We start from the raw sequence: 12,500 nt of genomic DNA on the forward strand, positions 1-12,500 counted from the left end.
AGATACACTACCAGTAAAAACATGAAATTTCAAAGATAATTGTGATATGGTGTTATATGCTACACACACATATATATATGTATATATATATATATATATATATATATATATATATATATATATATATATATATATATATATATATAAATCCCAAAAGAAGAACAAGAACGCAACAGAAGACAATAAAACACTCGGACCGGACAGATAGACGATAGAAAGACGGACAGGAAAGACTGGTCATTCGTGGCCTCATCTGACCATCCGCCCCCCCCCAGATTTGAACAGTCTCAAGTGTAACCGGCTGAAACTGTAAGGATAAACTAGAAATTTGACTGAGGACAGGAGGCCACGAATGACTAGACCTTATTTCTTCCTGTCCGTCTTCTTGCTGTTTTTCCTGGTCATCTTTGTATTGTCTATCTGTCCGAATGTTTTATTGTCGTGTGTTGCGTTCTTGTTTAATTTGGGGGATTTATATATGCATATAATGGAGTACGTACATTTTTGCTAGCCTTATACACACGCACACACACACACACACATATATACAACTATGTAGTATGAGGGTTGTATATATCCATTTGTAGTATGAGGGATGGTAAGAGTGAACTTTCAAATATTGTTGTGTATTTGTTTTATGAAATATGTATCCATTGTTAATACCGAGTGACATATTTGTATGTGAATGTCTGAGAATGGCTTCTGCCGTGAATTTGAACGGTGTTCAGATAGTCACTGAATATCTGTAGATCATCATTTGATTACTCCACCAAGATAAAGCAGTCATCGACGAAGCAGTCCTATTTTTCGTTGACATATATCTTGAAATTTTTGTAAAAAACTTCTCTACTTACACATATAATTTTTTGTTTTAAAATCCCTTCACTACATCACCAAATCAAGGTGCAAGCTATCTAACCATAGCTGTACGCCTTGTTTATCGGCATACTTTGCCACCAAATTTAAAGGTTTTTCCCTCAAGTATCAGGTGTGTAGCTTTGGTAGTAAAATTCCTCTTGAAGGATTCGTTCTTCACACCATCTTTTCTACAGTGACCCAGTCGTTGTGTTGGAAACTAGCTCAGCAACTATTATTTTATTTGTGATCTGTGGATTTTAATACTTTTATTAATGGGTCTTTTGTTCTTTTATGGATATCTATATGTCCACACTAACACAGACACAGACAGACAGACACAGGTACAAACACACATTCATGAATATACAACAGATGCACACAATTGTTTGTAGAAACGCATCCAAAATTTACACACGTCCTATAGTTGCAGGTGCAGTCTTTTATCGATGAAAGACAATCTGAAAAAATACATGGAAAACGAGTTTTATTGCTTACTTAACATTATACAATGACAAACATGTGATATTTATGCACACACCTTATATAGCATAGACTTACACATTGAGACACGTACGTAGTCGTGGCCAAGAGTTTCGAACATAGGTCTGAAAATTACAATTTTGATGTTAAATGGCCAAAGTCATATTAAAAGTAAGCAATTTGGTCCAGAACTATATCTTTGATTTTGCTTATTTTTCTTCTAGATATTGAGCCATTGGATCAGTTATTAGGTAAGTATATCCCTACGTTGTATATATTTGAATAAAACTGTACTTGAGCATAACAATTTAAATTTTTTTTCAATATTCCAAACTTTTACCCACGAACATATCGACGCAGAAAACAGGAGCATACACACACACACACACACACACACACACATAGACTAATCAATCAAACGTTTCTTCCATAAGCACATGTTTATATTACATGAATACCTAACTGAGAGCAAACTGGTAATCGTTTTGTGGTAATCCCTTACTTTTTACTAATATATGTATGTATATATGTATATATATATATATATGCACACATATGCGATGTATATATAGATATGCATGCATATACGATACATATATATATATATATATATATAAATTGTAAATCCAAAAAATAACAGCAAAAATACGGTTTTCGGAGGACCGAAGAAATTATGTGTAAATGGAGAATTATACGAGGTATAGTACTATACAAAATATATAGTACTATAGTACTATAGTACTATACAAAATACCTAAAGGATCTTCACCTCTTATATCACACCTTTCTTCCTCCTTTAACGCCGATGTGATGTAATTTCCTGGGAGAGAAATACTTTTGCGGCTGAAGATAACTTTGTATTGTAAATTATACACTGATATAAAGCTTGAAACACGTGTACCGCAGAATCCTTTGTATTTTTGTTGTTATTTTTTGGATTTACAATTTATTCTTTCACCTCGACCACGAGCTGGCATACACAGGTGCTTACAATTGTCAAGTATTACCTCTAAATTTTACTTTACCTATATATATATATATAGACATACATACATATACATATGCATTTATATATATATATATATATATATATATATATATATATATATATATATATATATATATATATATATATATATGAGTGTATGTGAGTGTTTTTGTGCGTGCATTTGTGTGTTTTCGCAGATGTATTTTACGATGCTTTCTTTTTGTGTATTTTTGTATGTCTGGGATATATATATATATATATATATATATATATATATATATATATATATATATATATATATATATATATTTGGTCCAGAACTATATTTTTGATTTTGCTTATTTTTCTTCTAGATATTGAGCCATTGGATCAGTTATTAGGTAAGTATATCCCTACGTTGTATATATTTGAATAAAACTGTACTTGAGCATAACAATTTAAATTTTTTTTCAATATATATATATATATATATATATATATATATATATATATATATATATATATATATATATATATATATTGGAAAAAAAAGTTTTAAGAATTGATGGGAAGTATTTTTCAAAATGATTTGCATAAAATTGTTTTTAAGTGTCCGTTCTTAATTATTGGTTGGTAGTGATTTGGTCTATATTTAGTTGTGGTTTATATTTGCTAATAAATTGCATTTCTTTAGTTTTTGTTGTTGGTTGAAAGAATCTGAGCACTTGTAGAAGGGAAATATTTTGAAATTAGGTAAGTCCATTCCTGCACAGGTTGCGATGTGACTGCTTAAAGGAATTTCCTCGTGTTTTTATCACATATCTTTTGACAATGTATCGTCATTCTTTTGCGCAACCATCCACCCGTCTGACCTATCTAATTATGTTTGCAACCATTGCATGTAATTATGTAGATCAGGTTTTCTGTGTTGCATGTGAAACATCGCAAAAATAAACACACAAACATCTGAACACACACACAAACCGACAATACACTCACACACATATACACTCACTCACTCACTCACTCACTCACTCATATACACTCACTCACACATATACACACAAAAGAAAATATCCCATAAAAGCAAGAGCAACTACATCAGAAACATTTGTAATAATGATAAGGTATTCTTTTATTATTGAACAAAAACGTTAGACATAGAGTTTGCAATAGGATCGGGACGGATGATACAGATTTATATTAAATTGAAGACGTTCTTCCACTCTTTGCTGTAATATAACTTCCATTTGCCCACTGACTGGAGAGAAAAGACGTGTTTCTACATTAATAATCCTCATCATTACAACTGTTACGCGAGTTTTTCTCCAACAAATATATTTAGACAAACACACAAAAAAAAAACGTTGTGACACATTTATGCTGTTGGTACTTGAGATAAGCTGGGGATAAAGCTAAGAGTAATAGTTCACAGTGGCTAATAGCTGGTATTTAAAAGCAATACGAATAAGGGTATGTTAATTCCCTTACAAAATATATTGTTGATTTAACTGAAATACTCTCTCTTCGAGAGAAGATAGACAAACTGTAAATGAAAAGGAAAGATGACTACGAGAATCAGGATTTTATCGAGTTTGACATGGCATTCGGAAAGAGTGAGCATCAAAGTATAAACACGAAGGGTCAGCTGACAAACTATGTTTCTATGTATTTGCAAGTCTTTCGTTCTGTTATGGACAAGGTAGGGAAATGCTGAGCTGGTGACGCCTACTCAGGCACAAATACTCGATGGTAATATCTCCACTTCTCTGGTTAAAAAGCTAGCTGGGAAATATTATTAAGCAATAGTATTGATATTCACGTCGGCCACATTACCACATGATCCAGTTTCTTGTGATCTTGCCCATTCTTGGATTTCTCCTCTTGCCATTATTGCAAAGATTATTGCTCCAGATACACATATAGCAGCACATAATGCAAACACGATCTGCCATTCCTCTTGTGTATCGTTTGGGGTGAGAGCCTTTGCAGATAAGGAACTAATGCTGCCCGATGCTGCAGCAAAAGTGTTCGCAATTCCAAATATAATACCAACATAACTCGGGGCAATGTCATTGCTATTAACGAGGGCTACACCACTGGTAAGTGATATTGCTATACCACTGAGAAACAAAAGCGAAGTTATTAAAATGGTATGGTCACATCTAAGAAATCCTATGGCAGCCAACAGACCTGCTGGAATAATCATAGAAAAGGTTTCGAATAGGACTCTAACAGAACGAGTAGACAGATATTTCTTTGAATGTACAAAATCTGCAAGTTTTCCACATAGAGGTAGACCAATCATTAGACCAAACGAAGGAGCAGACGACATTAAACCACTGGATATTATATTAATGCTTAAGGTGTGTTTCATATATAGAGGTAGCAACACCTGAAAAATGGACCCCATCCAGTCAAAAACGAACAAACTGAAAATAATGGCCCAAACTGCAGGTGAAGAAAGCAGCCGTTTCCAAGGTACATTTTTAACAACATTCTCACTTATTGTAGTTCTGTTTATGTAAGAACGTTCTTCTTCGCTGATAGTGGATTATCATAAACCACATAAAACCACAAACAACTAAACAGGAACGATAATCCACCAAATATATAAAATATGGAACCCCATCCATTATCAAATCCATATACACAGAGGTAACCTGCTGTTGAAAGACCTAAATATTACCTAGAAATTGACCAGCAAATGTAAACCCAATCAGTACAGAAATTTCATTTGACGGACCCCAACGTCCGAATAAGGACTGAATTGCTGGGAATAAGGGTCCCGAAACTGCGCCTGTTAATATCCTTAGTACAAGCGTAAAGTAACCACTAATTCGAGACAAACTTGGGTATAAAATTGTAAGAATGGATGCTGAGAGAATTGAACCCCCTAGAACTCGTTTCGCACCGTATTTGTCTGCCAATAAACCGCCAATAAAATTAGTTGCCATATATCCGTAGAAGAACCCAGTCAGGATGTTCGCTTACAAGGTGTCACTCCATTCGAACTCTCCTTCAAAATTTGCTTTTGTTGTCTTATTATCCAAACCGGAACAATATTGGCTGTTTGCCGTAAAATTCACTTCCTCTCTTGTATGATTGAGTGGTTTCAACATACAAAGAAAGGCCATACTTAGATCAACTCGCATTGCTTGTAGCAGAAGACAAGTCATACAACAAGTATAGCATAATCTCCACCGACATGAATGATAACGCTTAATCCAGTTGGTAAATGCAGACATTTTTGTTAACTTTGATTTCACTGATTTTCATAATATTTCGCTTGATGAAAATGAAAGTGAAAGTATGTATATTCAGTGATGTGTGCGGTAATTTCTCAATATGGAATCAATGACATAAAAGATTGCCTCAAAAATCAGCAGCTTATTCGTTTCTTTTGGTTAGCTTGATTACATAAAATAAATTATGTTTGTTTGGTCTCTGAAGTGTATATTTGATTAGACGAAACATGGACTCCAATAACTAAAATTAAAATGTCTTTAGTACCAATATGTTTCACAATTATTCCATCATCGATAAATATATTCCATTATCGATAAATATATTCCATTATCGATAAATATATTGCATTATCGATAAATATAAATGGCATTTACCAATGAATATAGTATCTGGTATCAATACAAATCAATCAAAATCTTTTCGTTATATATTTCTGTTCCTTATTATTTGAAATTAGAATAAATCACTGTTAATCAAGAAAATGTCCAAGAAATAAGATAACTGTAAAGGTGCAATAGTCTTTTATTTTGGTATAATCTGTAATATTGGAAGAGGCAATAATCCGGCTTAACTGTGTACTGTAGATATAATGTCTCACTCGTGTTTAAGAAACAATTGATAAGTAAATGGTGAACGACTGTTGACGGTAAGATGTCTGCTCAGTTCCAGTTGGTTCTATGATTTGTTGAATAGTATTCCTCGTAAAAGTTCAGTGTAGATGCCATAGTAAAAACTCTGCGTGCGAAACTATTTGTTTTGATACGTTTGATTAAATAAAAAAAAGCTCTGTATGGCTGCGCGGTGGCGTTTACTATATAGTTTCCTTCCCAGTTGAGTCATTCCAGGTAATCGATTCCTTGTATTTAAAATGTGATAGAAATTAAAGATGGCGATTCTGGAAATACTAGTCCAAGGAGAAATATTGGCGGAGAGAATCGGTGAAGTTGAAAATTAAGTTTTGGGGATATTTCTGTACGGCCCATGTTGTCCTAATCAGGCAAAGGCAAAACGTATGCGATTCTGAATAGTAAGAGCCTGTATCAATATAAGAATTACATATTAGTTAACATATATACATGCATACTCATATATATATACACATATATATATATATGAAAGAAATAATTAAGATTCAGTTATATTAGGTACTTAAGTTGAAGCACCAAGTCAGTCCGGCCTTATCCGCACAGCTCGATGTAAGCTGAATAAAATCAAAGCAAGTGTCAAGTATTAGTGCAATACGACCGTTTCAAACGGCTCCATTTAATTGAAAAATGCAAGTATTACATCAATTTAAATATATTGCTATCTTCCATTGCAAGAAATATGGATTTTCAACACACAAGATATATGTTAATATAATTTTAAACTAATATTTTATCAGAGCTACAAGAGGAAAGAATTTCATGTTGTCACTATTACACCAAGAATAAGTTAAGAACAACTACAATTTTGGAGTTCCATGGAACACAGTGGGGGTTATAGAGTTGTAAAGTTTTGTTAATTCTTACTATATATATATATATATATATATATATATATATATATATATATATATACGACGAGTTTCTTTCCCTTTCCGTCTCGCAAAATAAGGACCTACCCCATCTAATGGAAGATATAACCCACAATAAAGTAGAGAACACACACAAAAAGCAAAAAAAAAATTAAAAAATTACAGATTCACCTCCCATTTACTGCATAAATAATTGTGAACAATTAGCTCCCCAAGCAATAAGTTTTTCCCCCTGACCATTTATCTCTTTCAACTCTCAGTTTGATGGGCAATGCTAAATTGCTCCTTACTTCAATTATGTTGAAAGAACAAAACCTTAGTTTGTACAAAATTGTATATCTTTATTCTCATGACTCTAATATACTCTTAAATCCTGAAAAACAAATCTTCTGTGTTTTTTCATCTTTTCTCTTTCTCTATATATATCCACCGCGTGTGTTTACTCACTAAAATATTTTCTACCTTATATATATATAAAAGCAAATGATCATTATAAGAATTCATTAATAGGGGTTCAATAAACGTCATGAAATGAACAATGCTGGATTATTAATTTATATATATATATATATATATATATATATATATACATACATACATACATACATACATATATATATATATATATATATATATATATATATATATATATATATATATATATATATATATATATATATATATATATATATATATATATATATATATGAGAAAGTTGGTATGTGAAAGCACGTGGTTGGATGTATAAAAGATAGTAAGAGTGAAAAAACTACAGAAGGCTTGTGTTACATGGTTAAAGTATATATTTAAATTATGTCAAAAAAATTTTTGAAAAATGTTAGAAAATCTTTTTGGTATATAAACATTGTATTTTGAGAAATAACCGGTTTCGTGTTGTCTTTTCAAATTTCTCTACTGAGACTGGAACGAACACGACACAATGAAGTAGAGAAATTTGAAAAGACAACACGAAACCGGTTATTTCTCAAAATACAATGTTTATATACCAAAAAGATTTTATAACATTTTTCTAACATTTTTCTGACATAATTTAAATATATACTTTAACCATGTAACACAAGCCTTCTGTAGTTTTTTCACTCTTATTATCTTTTATATATATATGTATATATATATATATATATATATATATATATATATATATATATATATAATGGCTGTGTGGTGACTGGACCTTGAAGCCAGTGGGCTTCAGGGTTCAGTCACACCTCTTACCACCTTTGGCAACTAACTTCTACTATAGCCTCGTGACCAAAGCCTTGTGAGTAGTCTGAAAGAAGCCCATCGTATATGTGTGTGTGAATTTGAGCGTGTCTATGTCGTTGTGCCAGTGGTTATCTGGCTTACCACCACTTGAGTATCGTTTACCACCTTGAAATATATATGTGTGTGTTTGTTTCTGTGTGTGCGTTTATGTGTGCATGTGTGTGTGTGTGTGCATACGACACAAACACACACATATACATTTATACACACACACATATATACACACATATATATATATAATATCTAGTGCATGACAGTTGAATGTAGCTTCAGTAGTGAACAAAGAAAATAATTCACAGCTTTACACAGAACAATTATTTGCCTTGTAACGCATTGGTTGTTCGACTCCACTGCACCAAGTATAAAATTGTCAAAATTGATAGGAGTGGATGAATTCTGTGCTTAAGTTTTATTTTCTATGCACAAACTTTTATTTTCTATGCACAAACTAATTTGTGTTTGCTTTTAATATAAAATTTCACCGCGACCTGTTCACTTACAAAATTGTGCTGCACAATTTTGTCAGTGAAAAGGTTGCGGTCTCAAAGCGACGAAAATATTTTGACAAATTAAATTTAAATGTTGAAGTGAATCTGACGGCTTTCGTGTGTTATTTTAAATGGCTTATAAACACCTTCCACGCTGCAATTGTTTTTGTTCCAGCACACGATCTCAGATCAGGTCACTTGCTATGCAAGTACATCTCTCTCTCTCTCTCTCTCTCTCTCTCTATATATATATATATATATATACATACAGAGGTTCAATACCCCTTTAAGAGATTTTAAAATTCAATGAATTTATTGGTTTATTACCTATTCTTAGTATTGAATATTATATTTAATATTCAATTGTAAGATAATTAGATAAACCAGAGTTTATATATATTTAAGAAATGAGAAAATAGAGATAATTAAATTGATAAATGTTTATTACTTACAACAGTAGATAACATGCCTGACAGCGTTTTTGATTCAAAACTTCAGAAATTAATGAGTAGAATTAAAAACATTATAAAGTTGAATCTTATCGGAGGTAGAAAAAGATATACCATTACATCATTTTCATATTTTTGTGTGTTGAGTGTTAGGAGCGTATTCACTAGCTGATTAATGTTTTATAGAAAGAACACGGTATAAACCTTACAAGGGGGGCAGTTAGTATGTGTAGAGAAGTTATAAAAAGGAAACGAAGAATAAAATATAGTAATAAAGCGTATATCTGTATAAAATATATTTAAGTATCAAATAAAAGTAATTCTGAATGTATTGACAAGAATTTAAGTAATATAGTATATATTATGGGGAGTTATTAAAAGTATAAAATAAACAATGTATTAATTAATCTTTTAATTAACCTATAATTAATTATGAAGAAAAAATAGGGTAAATATATTTAAAATAGTTAAGTATTTAAGTAATTAAGGTGTATGAATATGTAAATATGTAAATATGTAAGTACAAAAGTGTAAATATGTAAAAATGTAAGTACAAAAGTGTAAATATGTAAATATGTAAGTACAAAAGTATAAATATGTAAAAATGTAAGTACAAAAGTGTAATATAATAGATAAAAATATATTTTTTTGAGTGCATACATAAAAAATACAATACAGAATTTATCTGTATAGAGATACAAGAAAAATACAACAGGAATATAGTAAAATAATAATGGATATAGAAGTAAATAGGCAAATAAGAATTCTGTTATTACGCAAATATAAACTTATGTCTACACGCAGATGTATAATAAATACAAATAATTAATTATGAGTAAAAAACGTGCTACAATTTATGTAAAATTTATATATATATGAAAACATATATATACATGAGAACCTGAAGCATTTATAAGGAATTAAGAGTGTATGTATTAGTGCTAAAACATTATTTATTATCTCAAGCTTAGGAGCATACTTAATTTCAAATAGGGTTCATGAAGATAGAAAAGAATACTAAACGAATACAGTAATGAATAAATAAATAGATATTTAATATACATACATGTTTGTAGTAGAGGAGAGTCAAACCCCACTAAAATTAATATTGTGTTGATGAATTAAAGACATAAACAAAGGCATAAGCAAGAGTCCATTGGTCAAATTTTCAAATAAAGAGCGTTCTATCAAACTGGATTCATTAACGAGAATATAAATTTTATATGGAGAAAATACAGAGAGGAAGAGAAATAGAAAAATAGCATAAATGAAATGCTATAGTTATTAGGTGGAAGTAGATATCTTAGATCAAAGAAAAATATTATAGTTATATTACGGTTTAAGGGACAAAATAACATATGTACTATTGAAATATAGATAAGTGAAAAAGAAAGAAAAGAAATGAGATAAGAGCCTATATAAGATGTTATAAATATAAATCAATTAAAGGGTTAAAGTCGCTTATATCTAGGCGAATGAAAATTTTAGTTTATAGCAATGATATTCTATATAAGTAAAAAATAACAGTCAAGAGGAGGTAAGTATATGTAGTAATGTTGTACAAACATTAAGTGAATAAAAATTTTAGATATACAAACATATAAAATTAATATATATATTTTACATATTTTAGCTCAGTAAATAAATAAATAAATCAAGATACATAAAGTGGCGAGATAAAATTAGTTTTAGATGAAAATATATATCTTTACATATTGTGGGAAGAGTATAAGATATAATATAAATAACAATATGCATATAAAATGTATAAAGTTTTAATGATTATAAACATAACTGCATATAATAATAAAATAAAATAAATATATAAGTAAATTATTAATTAATCAATTAAATGAAAATAAATGAAGTGAAATAAATAGGAAGATACAATAAGTGTACAACTAACTCATTTTTAAGAGATAAGAATATGTGTAGAAAAATTATACTGTATAAAGATATATTAGCATCTTAAAACGTATGTGTTGAAACACTATCCTACATATACGTTAAAAACATTAAAATGATATTTAAAATACAACAGTAAATCCTCGCGAAAAAGTGAATCAAGAAATGTTTAGATGGAAGGTAAAATTCCCAATTATTAGATGGTGGTACTCCAATTTCAAGAAGGAAGTGGTGATACTCCGACGGCCGTTTCAAGCGTACAGTAATCCATACAGATAAAGGATATCCATATCCAAATTTGAGACACTGCCTCTTTCATCGCGGGGAATGTATTAGTTAAGGATTCACATCTCATATACGGGATGCTTAAACATTTCTGTATTCACCTTTTCCCGTGTATTTACACTTTTAAAACTTTTTTACTAGCCTTTGAAGAACGTTTTTGATTAATGTTTTTTTATATATTTATGTATCTGTAAATTATTTATATTTTTCAATATTTCAATGAGTGATACATTAAATATATTTTAATAATCTGCATACACCAGTTTTATGGCTGAGTAGATGATGTATTATTATTCTCAATTGTTGAACCCGCCTAATTCTAAAATTTTTTTACTAGCCTTTGAAGAACGTTTTTGATTAATGGTTTTTATATATTTATGTATCTGTAAATTATTTATATTTTTCAATATTTCAATGAGTGATACATTAAATATATTTTAATAATCTGCATACACCAGTTTTATGGCTGAGTAGATGATGTATTATTATTCTCAATATAATATTATACGTACATATATATATATATATATATATATATATATATATATATAACGTCTCAGGTTGTCTGTCTGAGCACTTCACACCTCTCTCTACATAATAAACAATACTATAAGTCTGTGTGTGTGTGTGTGTGTGTGTGTGTGTGTGTGTGTGTGTGTGTGTGTGTGTGTCTATATACATATATATGCAATGTATAAAATCATGTCACAAATATATTTGAAAGTTTTTTTACTAGTTGCGTAACCATGCACTGCAACACCTTTAGAAAAAGAAATTTAATCAGGGGAGGGTGAATGAAAGAAGGGCATGTACTGAAACACCGCATAGTCACGACTTTAATCTATCTCTTACTCTTCTGTTTTTATATTTACCCTAAATGACCAGGTTACTTCAGCTGCATATAAAATAAAACGAGAAACAGGAAATTACTGATTTTCATTGACAAGCTGAATTCGTTTGATTAACATCGAGAAATTAAAGACACCTTCGCAAAACTCATCTCACATTTCAATCAA

At 30.4% G+C, this 12,500-nt stretch overlaps 1 pseudogene across 1 annotated transcript; it reads right to left on the reverse strand.

The window, feature by feature from the left end:
• Nucleotides 1-3,411: 3,411 nt before the first annotated feature.
• Nucleotides 3,412-10,704, reverse strand: LOC106881431 (sialin pseudogene; annotated as a pseudogene). Its single transcript, XR_016238341.1, has 2 exons — nt 10,361-10,704; nt 3,412-6,589 (listed from the first exon to the last, which is right to left on the reverse strand). The product of XR_016238341.1 is annotated as a sialin pseudogene (transcript).
• Nucleotides 10,705-12,500: the final 1,796 nt, after the last annotated feature.

Source organism: Octopus bimaculoides, chromosome 25, assembly GCF_046866305.1.
Source record: "Octopus bimaculoides isolate indiv1 chromosome 25, ASM4686630v1, whole genome shotgun sequence".
NCBI lineage: Eukaryota > Metazoa > Mollusca > Cephalopoda > Octopoda > Octopodidae > Octopus > Octopus bimaculoides.